Raw genomic sequence first — 22,040 nt, forward strand, 5'->3', positions numbered from 1 at the left:
AGAAATGGTTAGATTCCCAGAAACATAAAATCTACCTGAGTCATGAAGACATAGAACACCTAAACAAATAACCAAGATGGAGACTGAATCAGTAGTAAAGACCCTCCCAACAAAGAAAATCCCAGAACTGGATGTGAATGGAAGGGGAGAGGGAGTGGGAAAGGGGAGGGTTGCGGGTGGGAGGGACGTTATGGGGGGGAAGCCATTGTAATCCATAAGCTGTACTTTGGAAATTTATATTCATTAAATAAAAGTTAAAAAAAAAAGAAAGAAAGAAAAAAAAAGAAAAAGAAAATCCCAGAACTGGATGGCTTCACTGCTTAAATACACCAGAATTTTAAATAAAGATAATTCCAAACCTTCCCAAGCTATTCAAAACAATTCAAAGGGAGGGAATCCTCCCAAATTCCTTCTCTGAGACCAGTATCACCTTCATTTGAAAAGAGAAAAAGATACAAACAATCCAGTTAACAAATGGGCAAATGACCTGAACAGGCATTTTTCAAAAGAGGAAATTCAAATGGCCAACAGGCACATGAAAAAATGCTCAGGATCACTAGCCTTCAGGGAAATGCAAATCAAAACCACAATGAGGTTTCACCTCACCCCAGTTAGAATGGCTCTCATACAGACATCAACAAACAATAAATGCTAGTGAGAATGTGGGGAAAAGGTACCCTAATCCACTGTTGGTGGGAATGTAAACTAGCACAGCCATTTTGGAAGAAAGTATGGAGGTACCTCAGAAAGCTGAAAATAGATATACCATATAATGGCAGCAATCCTACTACTTGAAATATACCTGAAGGAAATGAAATCAGCATATGAAAGCGTGATCTGTACACCATGTTTACTGCAGCTCAATTTACAATAGCTAAGATATGTAATCAACCCAGATGTCCATCAACTGTTGAACAGATAAGGACACTGTGATATCTATATATAGTGTGGAATTCTACATAGCCATAAAAAAAGAATTAAATCCTGTCTTTTGGATGCAATTGGAGACCATTATATTTACTGAAATATGCAAGTTCCAAAAAGACAAAGACCATATGTTTTCCCTCATCTGTGTTAATAGAGTACCAAAAATGTAATGTGTAGGAGTAAAATTGACATTTTGTGATTTGATGATTGCTTATAGCTCATCTTGATTGCTGCAGAACAGTGTTTTTTTCTTCTTCTTGCTATTTCCTTAACTATTTACTTAGTGCATAGTTAATATTATGAGTATAAAATAAACTGAATATAGATCATGGTAAAAATTACAGAGGAAATAAGAGAGGGAGGAGGAGGAATATATGAATTACACAAAATTGTTTGCCATAAGTTAAACAATTAAAATTTTAAAAAAAGCAAGTCACTAAGTAAAACCTACTTTCAAAAAAAAAAAAAAAAAAGGAAATTAGACTCCATTTCTCAAAGGTAGGAATATCATAGGATTTAAGGATGTATTTTTAAAACCATTACAATACCTTTTCTTTTTTTTATTTTTTTAATTTTTTTTTTTTTTTTGACAGGCAGAGTGGACAGTGAGAGAGAGAGACAGAGAGAAAGGTCTTCCTTTGCCGTTGGTTCACCCTCCAATGGCCGCCGCGGCTGGCGCGCTGCGGCCAGTGCACCACGCTGATCCGATGGCAGGAGCCAGGAGCCAGGTGCTTCTCCTGGTCTCCCATGGGGTGCAGGGCCCAAGCACCTGGGCCATCCTCCACTGCACTCCCTGGCCACAGCAGAGAGCTGGCCTGGAAGAGGGGCAACCGGGACAGAATCCGGCGCCCCGACCGGGACTAGAACCCGGTGTGCCGGTGCCGCTAGGTGGAGGATTAGCCTAGTGAGCCGCGGCGCCGGCCTACAATACCTTTTCAATGAAAATTTCAAAGTCTACCTTAGAGTCATTATACCACTGAATTTTAATGTTTTTATTTTTTATTATACAATACTTAGAAAAATTCAGCAATGTGATGTATATATATGGAAGCAAATCACACTCATACCTCAAAACATTTGTTTGCATTTCCAGTATGCTAGAAAATAGTTTAATTTAGATGCTGATCAACCAATTTAGTTATCCTTTCCTTTAAAAATATTATTGACCTTTTATGTGTGTAGACACTATCAAATTGTATAGATACAAATAAATTGTTACAGTCTCTGCCCTTACTATATTGGGATCACCTGGATTAAATTAAAAATAAATAATTTTGCCCAACCCCAACTAAGTACAATTAAATTAGACTCTCTAGGAGAGAAAGCTTGTTATTATTATTTTGTATAATTCCCCAGATTCTAAAATGCAATAAAGGACAAGAGCCACTGAGCTAGATAACTTTGGATGTCTTTTCCATGAAGTGTTCCTCTTCCATAATGGTCTTCTAACATTATAGCAGCCTTCCTATGTAAGGCCTATAGAAAGAGTGATATATTTTGTACCCAAAGGGGTCCAGAACAAAGTCCAGGAAAACAACACATTTATCCACTCCCTGACACCTGCTGTATCTCTAGATATTTGAGGATACAAAACGTCCATTCCCAATTGCTAGCTCTTTTTGATGACTGACAGAGTGCTCTGGATGCCACTTGCAACTGCTTCTGTTGCTAGGTTGAGCTCAGATTGTAAATAAACGGGGCACAGAATTTCTCACAGCTGGGGCAGGAACAAGAATTTAAGAGATCAGAGAGGATACCCTAGAAGATTCAGCAAAAGAGAGGGTCTGAATGCCTGAGGGACAAGCTTCTCACAGCCAGATGGTTGCTGGCTCCACATGCGCCTCACAGTAAAGACGGGGCCATAAGTTAGGGTGCCTGTGTTTCTCTCTTTCCACTTGTGGAGCTTTAACACGGGTGTGACTCTATGCTGAGATCAATCATAACCCATGCACACTAACCCACTGTTGGTGGGAATGCAAACTGGTCAAGCCACTATGGAAGTCAGTCTGGAGATTCCTCAGAAACCTGAAGATAACCCTACTGTTCGACCCAGCCATCCCACTCCCTGGAATTTACCCAAAGGAATTTAAATTGGCAAACAAAAAAGCGGTCTGCACCCTAATGTTTATTGCAGCACAATTCACAATAGCTAAGACCTGGAACCAACCTAAATGCCCATCAACGGTAGACTGGATAAAGAAATTATGGGATATGTACTCTTTAGAACACTATACAGCAGTCAAAAACAATGAAATCCAGTCATTTGCAACAAAATGGAGGAATCTGGAAAACATCATGCTGAATGAACTAAGCCAGTCCCAAAGGACAAATATCATGTGTTCTCCCTGATTGGTGACAACTGACTGAACACCAAAAAGGAAACCTGTTGAAGTGAAATGGACACTATGAGAAACGGTGACTTGATCAGGATAGCCCTGACTGTTAATGAACAACTTAATACATTATCCCTCCTAGTATTTTTTTGTCTGTTCTACTTAATACTACTGGTTTAATTCTGTAATTAATACACAGTTATTCTTAAGTGTTAAAATTTAACTGAAATGTGATCCCTGTTAAATATGAGTGGGAATAAGAGGGAAGAGATGTACAATTTGGGACATGCTCAAGCTGACTTGCCCCAAATGGTAGAGTTAGAAACATACCAAGGGGATTCCAATTCAATCCCATCAAGGTGGCATGTACCAATGCCATCCCACTAGTCCCAGTGATCAGTTTCAGTTCACAATGGATCCTAATGATAGGATTAAGAGTCAAAGGGATCACATAAACAAGACTAGTGTCTGCTAATGCTGACTGATACAATTAAGAAGGATAGAACGATCCAACGTGGGAAGTGGAATACACAGCAGACTCATAGAATGGCAGATGCCCTAAGCAGCACTGGCCTCAGAATCAGCCCTTAAGGCACTCGGATCTGGCTAAAGAGCTCATGAGAGTATTTTAGGCATGGAAAGCCAAGACACTCTGGCAAAAAAAAAAAAAAGGACCTAAATTAAAGATTTCTGTGAGTGAGATCCCAGTGGAAAGAATGGGCCATCAAAGAAGGAGGTACCTTTCTCTGAAGGGAGGAGAGATCTTCCACTTTGACTATGACTCTGTTTAAATAAGATCGAAGTCAGCAAACTCAAAAGGCTTCTGTAGCCTTGGCAACTCATGACAAGAGCCTAGGGTGATTAGTGACGCCATAAACAAGAGTGTGAATTGTTAAGTCAACAACAGGAGTCACTGTGTACTTACTCCCCATGTAGGATCTCTGTCCTTAATGTTGTACAATGTGAATTAATGCTATAACAAGTACTCAAACAGTATTTTTCACTTTGTGTTTCTGTGTGGGTGCAAACTGTTGAAATCTTTACTTAATGTATACTAAACTGATCTTCTGTATATATAGAAAATTGAAAATGAATCTTGATATGAATGGAAGGGGAGAGAGAGCGGGAAAGAGGAGGGTTGCGGGTGGGAGGGAAGTCATCGGGGGGTGGGGGGAAGCCACTGTAATCCATAAGCTGTACTTTGGAAATCTATATTCATGAAATAAAAGTTAAAAAAAATCATAACCCATGAGGCGTCATTGGCCACCTTCTAGTTACTTCCACTGCAACAGGGCCTGAGCTGTTCCATAAATCATGTAGATTTTACTGCGAAGTAAAGCCAAGGATAAGAATAGATCTATGCCTCACATACAGGAGTTACAGAAGGGGTCTGGAGGAAGCAAGTCTGACATCATCACTGTACAGCTGAGCCACAGACACCAAGGATGGTGAGCAGAGGCAAGGACCAGAACACCTTCAAGCACAGGTTTGTACAAGGGCAGGAGGAGCATTTGTTTCTCATTAAAATATCTACAAATTTGAGCTATCTTTGGCCAAAGGTAGAATGATGCAAATTTGGCTTTATAAAATCATTCCTATGATCATATTGCCCTCTTGGGTCTCTTATTATAATGTAGTATAAGAAAAATAACAAAGTATAACTCTCAATCAACAGTTTCAGGTCCTATATATATTTTATAGAATCCTATTAACTTGGGGCTGACGCTGTGACATAGTGAGTAAAGCCACCACCTGCAGCGCTGGAATTCCACATGGGCACCAGTTTGAATCCCAGCTGCTCCACTTCTGACCAGCTCTCCTCTATGGCCTGGGAAAGCAGCAGAAGATGGCCCAAGTCTTTGGGCTCCTGCACCTGTGTGGAAGACTTGGAGGAAGCTCCTGGCTCCTGGCTTCGGATCAGCCCAGCTCTGATCATTGCAGCTATTTGGGGAGTGAACCAGTGGATGGAAGATCCTCTCTCCACCTCTGCCTCTCTGTAACTCTGCCTTTCAAATAAATAAGTAAATCTTTTTTCAAAAAAAAAAATCCCACTTTCCTAAAATCTACTGTCATAATCCCTGTGTTACAACACAGGAAACTGACATCCCCCACCATAAGATCTTTGCCCAACAGTAATTTCTACTTCAGCCCTTCCCTGTTCTTGCTGCTTTTCAAGCTTTTTTTCTTTATTTGTTTTTCTTAATTTTTCTTTCCCTTTTATTTGTATCTTTGAGCTTCAGGAACAAGAATTTTAGTCTTGGAAGAATAAATGTACTTAAGACAAGTTCAACCTAAGTCAACTTGAAATTGCTTTCCAAAGAGATGGGGGAGCAGCCAGAACAGGGATTTACTCGTGACCCACCTCTCAGGCATCCTTACACTCCTCAGAAGAAGTTGGCTGGCTCAACCGACTGCCAGAAACATCTGAGAAGGAGGGAGGAAGGAATACCTCAGGTTTTTAAACTTATTTAATTTTCACTCTTTTTTATTTGAAAGGCAGAGAGACAGGAAAAGAGAGAAAAAGAGAAAGATCTTCCATTCATTGGTCTACCACCTCCAATGCCCTCAACAACCAGGACTGGGTCCAGCTAAAGCTAAGTGCTGAGAACTCAATCCTGGTGCACATTAGCAAGAAGCTGTAATCAGGAGAGGAGCCAGGACTCGAACACAGGGGCTCTGATACAGGAGGCAGGTGTCTCGGTGCCATCTTAAGTGCTGTGCATCAGCCTTGTGACAACATCAGCCTCTCCTTCCCCCCACTTACTGTAGCAAAGGTCAGTAAACTTTGCCTCTCAGATGTCAGATGCTCTAGCTGAAACTCAGCTGTCAACATCGTATTCTCCTGGGGCCAAGCAACTCCGAGGACACAGAGAGAAAGGTCTTCCTTTTTCAGTTGGTTCACCCCCCCCCCAAATGGTCGCTACAGCCGATCTGAAGCTAGGAGCCAGGTGCTTCCTCCTGGTCTCCCATGGGGTGCAGGGCCCAAGCACCTGGGCCATCCTCCACTGCCTTCCCGGGCCACAACAGAGAACTGGACTGGAAGAGGAGCAACCATAACAGAATCCAGCGCCCCAACCGGGATTAGAACCCGGGATGCCGGCGCCGCAGGCTCTGCCGATCCAAAGCCAGGAGCTTCTTCCAGGTCTCCTAGGCCCATGCAGGGGCCCAAGGACTTGGGCCATCTTCCACTGCTTTCCCAGGCCATATCAGAGAGCTGGATTGGAAGTAGAGCAGCTGGGACTTGAACTGGTACCCATATGGGATGCCGGCACTGCAGGTGGTGGCTTTATCTTCTATGCCACAGCACCAGCCCCACAGTGGAGTTTTAACTGCATATTCTCAGCCATCCTATATTGTTCCCAGCAGTTCTAGGCCTTCCCAGAGGTCATGTGGAGGTCATTTATCAAAAGAAAATAACGAAATGGTAATTCCTATCAAACACTGGAATTTCCAAATCCAGGCAGGATTTTTGCCGTTACATGTAAAACAATGTTGGAAAGCCCCCACAACTCCAAGAAGCAGCTTTTATTTGTTAAGATAAATCGTTTGTTTCAGTTGGAACTCTGCTTCTGCAAAGCAGGCAGTTTTAATCAGTAAACACATAAAACGCCATTCATCTGATTTTACACGTGTAAGATGAGTTGAGTGAACTAAGACTTTTTTAAGCTATGCAGAAGAATTTTATTTAATTCATTGGTCTGCAGGTCTGAAGTCCACAGGGCCTGAAGTAGACGAGGGCTGCTTTTTGGTTGTGTTACTTCCTGGCATGGAAAGAATGACATTAGTATACTCCAGAGCAAGTGATTACATCTCGAACCAGGAGTAGAGAGGGTGACAGGGTCCCACAGTCCCTTCTGAGAAATGCTCTTACTGACTCAAGGCCTTACTACCAGGCCCCATCACTTAAGAGCTCCACTGTACTTCGCAATATTGCAACCCTGAAGACCAACTCTCCAGCCACGACAGCACCTTGTGGGGCACCCAACCCATAGCAGAGACAAATGACTGCAGTAGGTTGTTACGTTAAGGAAGCTGACACCCCTTGCCTCAGGCATCATGCCTCTCCCATGTCCACCAATTTAGTGTTCCTGCACCATGCCTCCTCTAATGACTGGGTGCCCATCCTTTCCTTGAATCTAGGCTTGCCTGTGACTTTCTTTGGTCAGTAGAATGCAGAAAAAGGAACACTACCGTTACTGAGGAGAGGCCTTTAGAGAATTCACAGCCTCTACCTTTTCCCTCTTTGAATACTTTTGCCACTGTGTACAGGAAGTATGGTCTAGCTTATCAGAGGATAAGAGGCCACGCGGAGGAAACACCAGCCAACAGACGAATCAGGCTACTCAGGCTACTCAGGACCAGTCAGCCAACAGGTAACCTCCACAGTGATTATGAATACATAAATGACCCTAGCCAATACCACAGTGAGTAAATTTCATCTGAGCCAACATAAATTGTGAAGTCACAGAATCATGAACTTGTGCAACAGGTCTTCAATCAGTTCATGGAAAATGTGTATTATGAAAAAACTATGCATCAATTTCTAAATGTTTTATAATGTAATAAACATTTATTATTTGATTTGTGTATGTTTGTGTGTGTGTCTGTGAATAAGAGAAAGATGGGGTAGGGGTGGGGTAACATCCCCATCCTCTGGTTTTCTCCTCAAATACCTCTAGCATCTGGAGCTGGACCAGGCTGAAGAAGGGAGTCAGGAACTATTCAGGACTCCCAAGTAGATGGCAGGCATTCGGTCATTTGAGCCATCACTGCTGCCTCCCAGGGATGTGCTTTGATGGGAAGCTAGAATCAGGAGAGGAGCCAGGACTTGAACATAGTAACTCCAATATGGCACAAGGCCGTTCCATTGTCCTAACCACTTAGCAAAATGCCTGGGAGGGAAGATTGAATTAAGATGGAAGAGTAGGGAGGGAGTTTGCTGCTTAAGACTAGGAGAAAATAATTTTTAAAAAGTGGAAAGAGTGCAGTTTCAGGGAAGAGTTAGGGAGAAAACAGAGGAACAGAGGAAACTCTACACAAATTGGAGGAACACAGTTGACCTACGTGGAGGGCGAGGACATAGGACCCCAGCAGCCAAAAGCCTCCCCACCAGCATTGGAAAGTGACGTGAGACCAGACTGCAACAGCACAAGCCAGTGGCAAAAAAGCTGCAGAAAGAGCCTAGAGGGAATCAGGCTTGGAGCCCCATGGGGGATAGTGCACCCACCAAACCAGATGAGAAAAAACAAAGAAGGGGGCATGTTTTCTCTCTCCCTACTCATCCTGCAAAGGCACACTGTAACAAGCTGACATAGAGCAGGCGCCATTTTGGACATACATAACAGCTGCGCCAGCTTGACTCAGCAATGAACTAAACAGACTCCTGAATCTGGTGGGGAGAACAGAATCTGGTGGGTGCTCAGGACTGCAAGAAGCGCATGTGTAAGGGCCGTGAAAACACTGAGGCTGCGTGGGAGGACTTGGGGAGTGGCTGGGACTTTGGGCAGTCACTGTGGGAGGCTCCACACAATCAGGGCTTCCTGGTTACCTGGTGAAGGACATTGCTAGGGAATCTGAGCTTACACTGAGGACTGCACAGGACCTTTGTTTAGTCTTGTGGCAGAGCAGACGAATAATATATTCACTGGAGCTAGCACCCAGGCATTGGTCTCCTTTGAGGAGAGGAGCTCAGCTGAGTCTACACCAACAGACAAGAATACCCCTCTGATTAAAAGAAAAAAAAAAGGAGATTTACCATGACAAACCTGGTAACCTCAGACATACCCTCCACTCCGGAGCATGGAACAGAGCTCCCTGGCCACACCCACCACACACTTCTAGTTATTCTCTGAAAGCAGACACTCCACTAATCCACTCAGTTATTGTCCAAAGACAAAAGCAGCCACAGAAAAAAACAAACAAACAAAAAAAACAAAAACAAAAAACAACAACAAAAAAAAAAAACAAAGAAGAAACCAATGAATAGCTCCACAAATGACAAATAACAAAGCACCAATTCAAGAAACAAGAATAAGGAAGACAACATGACATCCACAAAAGAACACAACTCTTCAGTACTAGATTGTGAAGATGATGAGACTAAAAAATGCCAGAAATGGAATTCAAAGCACTGATTATAGAATTACTTAGAAGTAAGCAGAAGCAAATGCATGACCTATTGAAATCCATACATGTGGCCGGCGCCACGGCTCACTAGGCTAATCCTCCGCCTTGTGGCGCTGGCACACTGGGTTCTAGTCCCGGTCGGGGCGCCGGATTCTGTCCTGGTTGCCCCTCTTCCAGGCCAGCTCTCTGCTGTGGCCAGGGAGTGCAGTGGAGGATGGCCCAAGTGCTTGGGCCCTGCACCCCATGGGAGACCAGGAGGAAGCACCTGGCTCCTGCCATCGGATCAGCGCGGTGCGCCGGCCGCGGCGGCCATTGGAGGGTGAACCAACGGCAAAGGAAGACCTTTCTCTCTGTCTCTCTCACTATCCACTCTGCATGTCAAAAAAAAAAAAAAAAAAAGAAAGAAATCCATACATGCATCTCCCACGAAATTAAGATCTTACGGAAAAATCAAAATGAAATCTTGGAAATGAAGGATTCAATATAACAAATAAAAAATACAGTGGAAAGCCTTAACAACAGAATTGGCAAAGTGGGAAGAAAGAATATACGACTTAGAAGACAAAGCACAGGAAAAATATACAGTTAGACCAAACATGAGAAGAAATTAGAAAAAACTGTTGGGAAACTACAGAATACTGTCAAATGACTCAAAATATGGGTTCCAGGAGTTCCTGAAGGCATGGAACGACAAGACGGATTAGCAGACATTTTGAGTGAAATAAAAACAGAAAATTTCTCCAATTTGGAGAAAGAAAGGGACATCCAAGTACTGGAAGCACATAGAACTCCCAATAGACATGATCAGAAAAGATCTTCACCACAACACATTGTAAATCAAACTCTCCACAGTAAAACATAAAGACTCTAAAATGTGCATGAGTGAAACACCAGATTACTTACAGAGGATCTCCAATGAGACTCATAGCGAACTTCTAATTAGAAACCTTACAGACTATGAGAGAATGGGGAGATACAGTCCAAGTCAAGAGAAAAAAATAAACTGTCAAACCAGAACACTATACCTGCAAAGCTATCATTTATGAATGAAGGTGAAATAAAGATCTTCCATAACAAACAGAAACTGAAAGAATTTGTCACCAGCCATCCAGCCCTGCAAAAGATGCTTAAGAATGTGCTGCATGCAGAAACACAGAAATATGATCATCACTATGGAAGAAGGTAAAGGAAGGAAATCTCCCAGTAAAAGTACAAAAGAAATCCAAAGTAAAAAATAGGAATATTTATGGAAAAAATGGCAGGGCAAAGTCGTTACTTATCAATACTCATCTTGACTATAAATGGCCTTAACTCTCCAGTTAGACTGGTTGAATGGATTAAAAAATAAAACCCATCTATTTGCTGCCAACAAGAAACACATCTCACTAACAAAGATGCATGCACACCAAAGGTAAAAGGATGGAAAAAGATATCCCATGCTAGCAGAAACTGAAAAAGAGCTGGTGGAGCCATTTTAATATCAGGAAAAAAAATAGACTTTAACACAAAGTTGTTAAAAGAGACAAAGAATTACACTATGTAATGATTAAGGGATCAATACAACAGGAAGATATAACTATTATAAACATATATGTACCTAATTACAGGGCACCGGGCTTTTTAAAAGAAACGTTAAAGGATCTGAAGGGAGACAAGACTCAAATACAATAGTAATGGGGGACTTCAATACCCCACTTTCAGCAATGGACAGATCAACCAGACAGAAAATTAGCAAGGAAAAAGCAGAGTTAATCGACACTTTAGACCAAATGGACCTAACAGATATCTACAGAACTTTTCATCCCACTGTTGCAGAACTCACATTCTTTTCATCAGTGCATGGAACTTTCTCTAGGATAGACCACATGCTAGGCCATAAAGCACAACTCAGCAAATTCAAAAAAATCAAAATCATATCATGCATCTTCTCAGACCACAATGCAATGAACCTGGAATTCAGCAACTCAGGAATCTCTGAAACATATACAAACACATGGAGACTGAACAACATGCTCCTGAATGAACAGTGGGTCATAGGAGAAATCAAAAGAGAAATTAAAAAAATATTGAAAGAAATTAAGACAATACAACATATTAAAACTTATGGGATACAGCAAAAGCAGTAAGAGGAAAGTTTATAGCAACAAGTGCCTACATCAAGAAACTGGAAAGGCACCAAATAAATGAGCTTTCAATGCATCTCAAGGAACCAAACCCAAATCTAGTAGAAGAAAAAGAAATAATTAAAATTACAGAAGAAATTTTAAAAATTGTAACCAAAAAACCAATACAAAATATAAATAAAATGAAGAGGTGGTTTTTTGAGGGAATAAATAAAATTGACACACCACTGGCCCAACTAACTAAAAAAAGGAGAAGACCCAAATCAATAAAATTAGAGATGAAAAAGGAAATGTAACAACAGACACCAGACACCACAGAAATAAAAAGAATCATCAGAAATTACTACAAAGAGCTGTGTACCAACAAACTGGGAAACTTAGAACATATGGATAGGTTCCTGAACACATCCAATCTACCTAAACTGAGCCATGAAGACATAGAAAACCTAAACAGGCCCATAACCAAGATGGAAATTGAATCAGTAAGAAAGACTCTTCCAACAAAGAAAAGCCCAGGACTGGATGGCTTAATGTTGAATTCTACCAGACATTTAAAGAACTAACTCCACTTCTTCTCAAGTTATTCAAAACAATTGAAAGGGAGGGAATCCTCCCAAATTCTATCTATGAAGCCAACATCACCTGAATTCCTAAACTTGGAGAAAATGCAACAGAAAAAGAGAACTACATACCACTTTCCTTGATGAACACAGACGCAAAAATCCTCAAAAAATTCTAGCCAATCGAATCCAACAACACATCAGAAAGATCATTCACCTGGACCAAGTGGGATTTATCCCTGGTATGAAATGATGTTTCAATATTCACAAATCAATCAATGTGATACATCATATTAACAAACTGAAGAACAAAAACCATATGATTAGCTCAATAGATGCAGAGAATGCATTTGATAAAATATAACACCCTTTCAAGATGAAAACTCTAAGCAAATTGGTTATTGACCTGATACCATCAAATGATTAGAGAAAATTGGGGACACCCTGCAAGACATTGGCATAGGCAAAGACTTCTTGGAAAAGACCCCAGAGGCACAGGCTCATCAAAGCCAAAGTTAACAAATGGGATTACATCAAATTGAGAAGCATCTGTATTGCAAAAGAAACACTCAGCCAAGTCAAGAGGCAATCGACAGAATGGGAGAAATTATTTGCAAACAATGCAACTGATAAAAGATTAATAATCAGGATATATAAAGAGATCAAGAAACTTCACAACAACAAAACAATCCAGTGAAGAAATAGACCAAGGATTTAGACATTTTTCAAAAGAGGAAATCCAAATGGCCAACAGACACAAACAGAAATTCTCAGGATCACTAGCTGTAAGGGAAATGCATATCAAAACTACAATGAGGTTCTATCTCATCCCAATTAGAATGGATTTCATACAGAAATAAACAAACAACAAATGTTGGCTAGGATGTAGGGGGAAAGGTGCACTAATCCACTGTTGGTGGGTGTGAACTGTCAAAACCACTATGGAAGTCAGTTTGAAGATTCCTCAGAGGTCTGAAAATAGACCTACCATATGACCTAGCCATTCCACTCCTAGGAATTTACCCAAGAGAAATGAAATCAGCAAATAAAAGTTATCTGCACCCCCCTGTTTATTGCAGATCAATCCATAATAGCTAAGACATCTAATCAGCCTAAATGCCTATCAACCAAAGACCAAATAAAAAAATTATGGGATATGTTCTCTATGGAATACTATACAGTGTTGGCTGGCGCCGTGGCTCATTTGGCTAATCCTCTGACTGCAGCACCGGCACCCCAGGTTCTAGTCCTGGTTGGGGCGCCAGATTCTGTCCTGGTTGTTCCTCTTCCAGTCCAGCTCTCTTCTGTGGCCCTGGAAGGCAGTGGAGGATGGCCCAAGTGCTTGGGTCCCGCACCTGCATGAGAGACCAAGAGGAAGCACCTGGCTCCTGGCTTCGGCTCGGCACAGCACTCCGGCCACAGGGCGCCAGCCGTAGCGGCCATTTAGGAGGTGAACCAACGGAAGGAAGACCTTTCTCTCTCTCTCTTTCTCTCTCTCTTTCTTTTTTTTTTAACTTTTATTTAATGAATATAAATTTCCAAAGTACGATTTATGGATTACAATGGCTTCCCCCACATACCGTCCCTCCCACCCACTACCCTCCCCTTTCCCACTCCCTCTCCCCTTCCATTCACATCAAGATTCATTTTCGATTATCTTAATATACAGAAGATCAGCTTAGTATACATTAAGTAAGGATTTCAACAGTTTGCTCTCACACAGAAACATAAAGTGAAAAATAATAGATGATTTTTTTAAATGATGATGAAATCAGATCAGATCTATTGTCATGTTTAATCCCAGTGAGAGTCAAGTTGGGAGTTGATAATTTCTTTTTTTTTTTTTTACAGAGGATCAGTTTAGTATACATTAAGTAAAGCTTTCTCTCTCTCTTTCTAACTCTGCCTGTGAAAAAAAAAAGAAAGAAAAAAATACTATACAGTGTTAAAACAAAATGAAGCCATGGGGCTGGCACTGTTAATGCCCTGGCCTGAAGCACTGGCATCTCATATGGGCGCCGGTTTGAGACCTGGCTGCTCCACTTCTGATCCAGCTCTCTGCTATGGCCTGGGAAAGCAGCAGAAGTTGGCCCAAGTCTTTGGGCCCCTGCATCCGTGTGGGAGACCCAGAAGAAGTTCCTGGCTCCTGACTTTGGATTGTCCCAGCTCCGGCTGTTGTGGCCAACTGGAAAGTGAACCATCAGATGGAAGACCTACCCGTACCCATACCCCTACCCCTACCCCTACCTCTCCTCTTTCTGTGTAACTGACTTTCAAATAAAAAAAATCCTTAAAAATAAATGAAGTCCAGTCATTTGTAACAAAATGGATGAATCTGGAAAACATCATACTTAGTGAAATAAGCCAGTCCCAAGGGGACAAATACCATATGTTCTCCCTGATCTGTGATAACTAATAGAGCACCTAAAAGGAAATCTGTAGAAATGAAATTGACACTTTGAGAAGCAATGAGTTGAACAGCCCTTGTCTTGACTGTCACAGAAGAGATTTCTTTTTCTTAGTGGACAATGGGACTGGGAATGGGAGAGGGAGGCGAAGGTGGGGTGGGATTGGGGTGGGGGGGTGGGTATGGTGAGAAGAATCATTATATCCCTGATGTTGTATTTATGAAATTTGTACTCATAAATAAAATGTTTCTTTGGGAAAAAAAATGCCTGATCCAAATTGATCTTTTAATTTTATCTTTCCATGAAATTTTGAAGCAACCTCATATATGATCATTCTTCTAAGCCACCAATATATTTTTTATATTTAACATATACAACTGGATGATCTGCTGTATTACATTGTGAAATAGTCACAATCAAGGTAATTAACCTTTCCACCACCTCACATAGCTATCATTTTCTTTCTTTTTCCCCCTTTGGTGAAAAAACAAGATCTGCCTTCTTAGGTAATCCCCAAGTACACAGTACAATATATTGTTGATTGTATTCATATTACTGCACATGGGATCTCTAGAACTTGTTCATCTTGCAGAAGTGAAATTTTGTACCCCATGGCCAACATCTCCCTATGTCTCCTTCCCCTATTATTTTCTACTTCTTATTCCATTTTGCTTATCATTTTATTTCCACATCTGGAACAATGGCTTACCATAGCAGCCTCACAGATTTTTGAATACTAAATAGACAAATTCTTATTCACAATGCTAACACGGCAAACACATATGGGATTAAATTCAATAGGTCAGATATTCCAGATACTTCTCCAAGGGTGTGGACTTTGTTGGCTTTGTAGAAGAGTATAGTTAATCTTGCTGAGATTTCAGGTCAACACAAGGAATCCTTTTGTTCTCTAATTTTACTATCAGATCTCTGGGGACCTCAAGGGACAAAGTCATACCTCTTCCAGGTGACAGTCCTCTTTATATACAATCACTCAATAATTACCTGTTGATGATTTCAGTTCCTGGTCCATAATTTAAGGCAGAGTTAGATTCTTTCCTATTTTAGGAGAAGCAACCTTAGTTTCTTAAATGATTTCTCATGTGACTTATGACATGGTGAATTTGTTTATCAGGTACAAGCCAAAGCAATTTTAAGAGCAATAGGGTTTGCTATAAACACTCACACCAGGATAAAATGCAGAAACACGGGTTGCTGAGAGTGATATAGGACATGTGGCCAACCCATCCATGTGAATATTTGAAGCAATTTTTTCTATTTCTCATAATTTATTGTATTATATCAATGTAATAAGGATATTGTTGACTTTTTCATAGAGAAATATATTTGTTTCACTTTCTTAAAACATAGCCCCACATTCTGAGACTCAGCTAATCTGTTTTAAATATCATGTATATTATGTCTATGAAGCTAAGATGTATGTTTTCCACATATGTAAATTTCTGTGAATCCTCCAGATGATTTTAAAGTGTCTACAGTCCTTCCCACTATTTCAACATTTAATCAAAGATATTTGGTTTTATTTTGAACAACTCTAGAGTTTATTTTAGGAGTGTCAGTTTTTCTCCCAAGTGCTCCCAATTTTAGTAGAACAAAGGATTCACCTTTCAGAAGAACTCACAGTATCCAAATATATCAACAATTTACTGTTCATTATCAGAGGTCATAAGCTCCCTTGTTCTCTAGCCCCCACCTCGTGAGTCAGTGGCCTAAGTTATATGCAGACGCAGATGTGGAAATAGAGAGAAAGATGCAGTTTTGAGGCTCAGAACCGCATACTCCAAATCAGGCACTTTGGCACGCTGGGTACCTCAAACTGAAGGAGATCGGAAGGGTCTCAGAGCCAAGACGTTTTCTCTGATCTTCTACCATCCTGCTTTCTCTTTTCCCCATTTCCCACACAAGCAGATCATAGAAACAGAACTTTCCCCCAAATCATTCATAAAACCCAGATATGTCACTCTCTGCCTTCTCTCTTCTCCCCTGGAGACTCTCATGTGACAGGTGTCTTGTGCTATACCCAGAGGAAGGAATTCTACAAGAGAAGAGACAAGAATCTAAACAAGTCTTGAAAGTGCCCCCCATTTATTACCATTAGACCATACACACTTTTCTCTTGCTAACCTGTCTATTGTTGGTGGAGACTCAGCCATAATCCTTATGATGGGTGACTAAAAGGCAAGTCTGAGACACCTGACTCATTCCAGAGCCTGCAGATGAAATCATGCAATAACTGATCAAAAGCAGGTGAAAAGGAAGAACTTCACATTTTTCCTTAAAATTGAATTTCTTTGGGAGATAGAGGTGGGGTCTGTGGGCAAGGGTAGAAAAAGTAAGCTCCTATCTTGTGATTCATTCCCCAAAGGCCACAACAGTGGGGCTGGCCCAGGCCAAATGTAGGAAACTGGAGGAAGGAACTCATGCTGAGTCTTGAGTGGCAGAGACCCAATTACCTGACCCATCACCTGGTGCCTTTCAGGCCCCAGGCCTGCTTTAGCAGGAGGCTGGAATGGACAGTAGAGCTGGGAATCAAACCCGGGCACTCCCAGGTGGAATGCAGGTATCCCAAGCAGTGCCTTAACTGCTATGTCCAGTGCCCAGCCTGGGGAGAATTTTTTTTAACCAAAGTCAATTTCTCTCAGTCTCTATTCAATACTCAGTTGGTAGAGAGTGAAAGGTGAATGTGTGTGTGGTTTTTTTTTTTTTTCATTCTTCCTTTCCTAATTCAGGTTAGAAGGGAAAAAGTGGGGTTATGTGTCATGTGTAAATTTGGTTTGGGGATATCCATTTGCCACTGATCCTTTCAATAAATTTATTATATTTGTGTTAGTATTTTTATAGGGATATTGGCTGTGGATCTTGGCATTGGAAAAACTATTACACAGGAAAATAAAGGCAGGGGAGGAGCCTCCAGGGAACATCAAAAGGCTCATGAAAAAGAGAATAAAAAGCTAAGTGTATCTTTGTACAAAAACTTAGAAATCTATGGATACTCACATTTGCGTTGAAATAACTTGCCAAAGTTCATGTAACCATAAGGGTGGAGCTAAAGAGTCAAACCAATGCAATATTGTTCTAAAGTTTGTCTAACGATCCACTACCCCATCGAGACTAGATTGACAGGAAGGATACACAGAAAGCAAGAGAACTGTAAAGGGTAGTTGCAACTGTCCAGATACGAGGATGAGGCAAGAGGAGAAAGAAGCTAAGGGTGAGATATTAAACGAAGAACTAGTTGGATAGTGACATTTGTTATTGTCAGCTTGATTAGTAGCATGAATGTGACTGGTCAACACTGATAAAAAGAGAGACTGTTATTTAGGAGAACAACTTTTTTTTCTTGACATTTTTGAATTTAAAGGATAACAGAAATAAAGAAATTTGGTATACAGATACCATTAACATAAATCTTTGCAGTCTATAACACCAGCATCCCATATTTATACCCATTTGAGTCCTGGGTGCTCCACTTCTGATCCAGCTCTCTGCTAATGTACCTAGGAAAGCACCAGAGGATGACCTAAGAGCTTGGTCCCTTGTCACCCATGTGGAAGACCCAGATAAAGTTCCAAGCTCCAGGCTTTGGTCTGGCCCAGCCCTGCTGTTGTGGCCATCTGGGAAGTGAAGCAGTAGATTTAAGACTTCTCTCTCTCTCTGTCTCCTTCTCTGCCTCTCCCTCTCTGTAACTCTGCTTTTCAAATAAATAAATATTTTTTTAAAAAAATAAAATAAATCTTCACCGAGTTTTCCTTGTTCTGTTCTACTTCACTGAGAGGAAATTATATTGGTGGAAATATAGGATGACTACTACCCAGAATGATAAAAAAAAAGTATTATTTTGTTGTAGAAATAAAAATAAAGAGATCTAGAAAACTTACATAAGTTGTTCAAGATCACACAGTTTAACAGCCAAACCTTTGGTGTGTTTTATTTATTTATTTATTTGGAAGGCAGAGAGAGAGAGTGAGAGAGGTGGGTTCACTCCCCAAATAGCCTCAACAGCCGGGGCTGGGCCAGGTTAAAGCCAGGAGTCAGAAGCTTCATCCAGTTCTCCCACCTAGGTGCAAGGTCCCAAGAACTTGGGCCACTTCCACTGCTTTCTCAGGCACATGAGCATGGAGCTGGATCAGAGAAGAGCAGCAGGGACTTGAACCAACGTCCATATGGGATGCTGGCACTGCAGGCAGCAGTTTAACCCACTATGCCACAATGCCAGCTCCTTTGGTGATTATTTGATGATTAATAATTATATATCAGAATACTCACCATTAATGATGATTTTCTATCACTTAGGCAAAGAGAGCTCAAAGTATGAAGAGGTACAGACAATAACTGAACAAGTGACAGAACAAATGAATGACAGGAATGTTAACAATGAATTCTCTCTACCTTGAATTTACTTTTCCTGTGTTTCCATTAAACCATGCAGGTTTCTTTTTGGCTTTTTACAGATATTAATGTAATCTCAAGATATTTCTACTAAATGCCTACATTGGTGTTGGACTCAGACTCTCAAGAATCGGAGCTGTTCCATCAAATTGGGCAGCAATTTTCAGTCCTCGCTTTAGTCAGAAATCCCTGCTAGACTATATTTTATGGTCCAATAGGCAAATGTTCCTTTATATGTCTTTGTATTGTGAATTGCCCCATAGATTTTTCAGCATTAATTGTGGGAACAGCTGATCAAATCTGGACAGGCGGGCTTCACCTTGTTTGGACACACTTCAATTCTCTCCAGATAGACATTAATTTATCTAGTTTACTGAACTGCAAATGAGAGCACCGTGTTCTTTTCCTTCTGACAGATTCATGTTCATTGGATTACATAATCTCCAACAAGAGGGGACCAACCCATTAGGTAATTACAAGGATTAATGAGACTTGGTCATGTTAAAGCAACATTGAAAGCTCTGATTGGAAAAGTGCTGTCGTGACCATAAAATGTTGGTCTCTCTCTATGTTCAGGCCAAGAACCTGCTTTCAAAGACCCCACTCTTTTTTCAAAGATACTGTGGGGTAGTAACCAGATGTCTTCCTAAGCAGGAGAGCCCATCTCTGAGATTAGAGACGCCTGGTATGACCAGAACAGAGGCCCTCAAATTTCAGCACAACTCAGAGTCACCTGGAGGGCTGGACCCCCGCCCAGAGCTTCGGATTCAGTACGTCTGGAGTGAGGCCTGAGAACACGCATGTCTTAAGATTTTTTTTTTGAGAGAGAGATAAAAAGATGTCTCCCATTCACTGGTATACTCCCCAGATGACCGTAACAGCTGGGCCTGGACCAGGCCAAAGCCAGGATCCAGGAACTCTGTCTGGGTAGGAGGGACTGAAGTACATTAGCAGGAAGCTGGACTGGAAGCTAAGGAGCTGGAACTCAAACCAGGCTCTCTATTATGGGATGCAGGCACCCCAAATGGCAACTTAACCCACTGTGCCACAACACCTACCCCAGCATCTGCCTTCCTAGCAAGTTCCTGGGTCCAGGTACAGCCCTTTGGAAATCGCCACTCAAGGGGTTGGACATTCTCTCACCAGTGGGACTGAGAGAATAATATCCCAGGGAAGCTGTGGAAACTTCTAGACAGGTCAAGAGATGGTCATTTAAAATTAGACCTGAAGTTTGCTGTGTCTTCATTTTCTTACTGTTTATTTATTTGTTTGAAAAGGAGATATGCAGGAAAAAAAAAAAAACAAAGAAATGTCTTCCAATACTCTTGTCTAGATCTAGTGTTATCAGGTTAAGAGTCTGTCAATGCCTGCTTCTAACACCACTACCTCTACACGCACGTCTTCTCCCTCTACCAATAATAAAAACAAAGCAAAGCAAAAACAGAAGCCTAATGGGAATGTTGTGGTCTCTTAGCAGCCTTGGAACAGTGGACAACAGCACCATATAGGATTGCTCCGGTCAGGGGAAGGTGAAGCCAGCATTTGGGAATGCTGTGAGAACGCAAACAGTTTAAACCGGGCAAGAGGCCTGAGGAAATTACAGAGGGAAAACTTTCCACCCGAGGCTCCAGTTGCCAGGGAGTTTGTGTAGGTTGCTGGGGACCTCACCCCTCTGTGGCTCCACTGTGACTCACTGTGTCCCTGGGAAGTCGTGGACTCAGCAACCAGAGAAAACCCGGGAACTGCCTTTGATCTACTGGGCTGCAGTGCCTCAGAGGGCGTCAGTTTGTAAAACCAGGAAGTTTCTGATCAAGCAGCAGTAGTAGGGCCTGTCCTCCCATTCCTAGAAGTCAGTCTGGTTCTGACCCAGGTAGAAAGGGTGAAGTTATGGAATGTGACGATAGGTCCCCTGGGAGAAGCTGGAGAGAGACTGAGAGAGAGAAAGGGAGAGAGACAGACAGATGCCCCCAGACCCAGCTCAAATGTCAGCTAAGCCAGGCACTTCCAAGTCCCTGTTTGTTCCTGGAACCCAAGTCAGACCTCCTGTTTTAGAGCTGGACAGCCTCTGTCCCCTAAAAGACATGGCTCTTAGCTCTGGGTGTGTTTTATCCCTTGCCAAATCTAATAAAAACCAGAGGCAAAGATATGAATCTCGTCTCCCCCTCCCCTCCACAAAGAAGAGTGCCTATGGCCTCAGTGCCTATCAAACTTGGCCTTGGTTTAAGCAATGCTTCCTCCCCCTTCAGGGCAGTGCACAGAAATGATCAGGGGTCTTGCTCACAAGCAGATCCCACTGTCAGCTTACACTATGGCCTGAGATTCCGCACCACCAACACCTCCCAAGAGATGCTGATGCTGCTCTGTGGAACAGGCTGTGAAGAGCAGAGGATTCGTTTTCAACGTTGGTTGCTCAATAAGATTGCTCTGGAGACTGTTTGCTTTGTTCTTTATTGTTTTTTGTAGATTGACACCCAGGAGTTCACAGATTTTGATTTCAGTGTTCTGGAAGGGAGTCTAGTATTAAAAGTTTTCTAGAAGATTCATCATGCAACTAGGACTGAGAAACAGTCCAAATGAATGTTTTCAAACTGTGAACTGCAATCATTAGTGGGACAGAATCATAAATAACACTGAAAATATGTAAATGAAATAGAGCAGAACACAGCAAAGCACATCATGATCGTGTTAGTACTGTTCCGTGAAACTTTTCAGCTATGTATCTGGATGGATGTAAAACCCTAAATGTAGAAAATATTATTGGGGACTACAGGCAAACAACTCTGCAAGTCTTTTGCAATGACTTAAAAGTGCAAAAGTAAATGTAGACAACATGTAAATGAATGAGCATGGTGGTATGCACTTTTTATGTTGTATGATTTTTACACATCAAAAATGGTTGCCTTTCAACCATTTAAAATGTAAAACCAGGGGGGCAGGTGTTTGGCTCAGCAGTTAAGAAGCTTGATAAGCTGCCAGCACCCCAGGTTGGAGTTCCTGTATTCAGCCCCAGTCCCATTCTCAACTCCAGCTTCCTGCTAATGCAGACCCTGGGGGACAGCAGCGATGACCCAAATAGCTGGGTCCCTGCCACCCTTATGGGAGGCCTGGACCACGTTCTTGGCTTCGATCAGGCCTGCTCTGTCTATTCAAGCA

This window comes from Oryctolagus cuniculus, chromosome 14, assembly GCF_964237555.1.
Source record: "Oryctolagus cuniculus chromosome 14, mOryCun1.1, whole genome shotgun sequence".
Lineage (NCBI taxonomy): Eukaryota > Metazoa > Chordata > Mammalia > Lagomorpha > Leporidae > Oryctolagus > Oryctolagus cuniculus.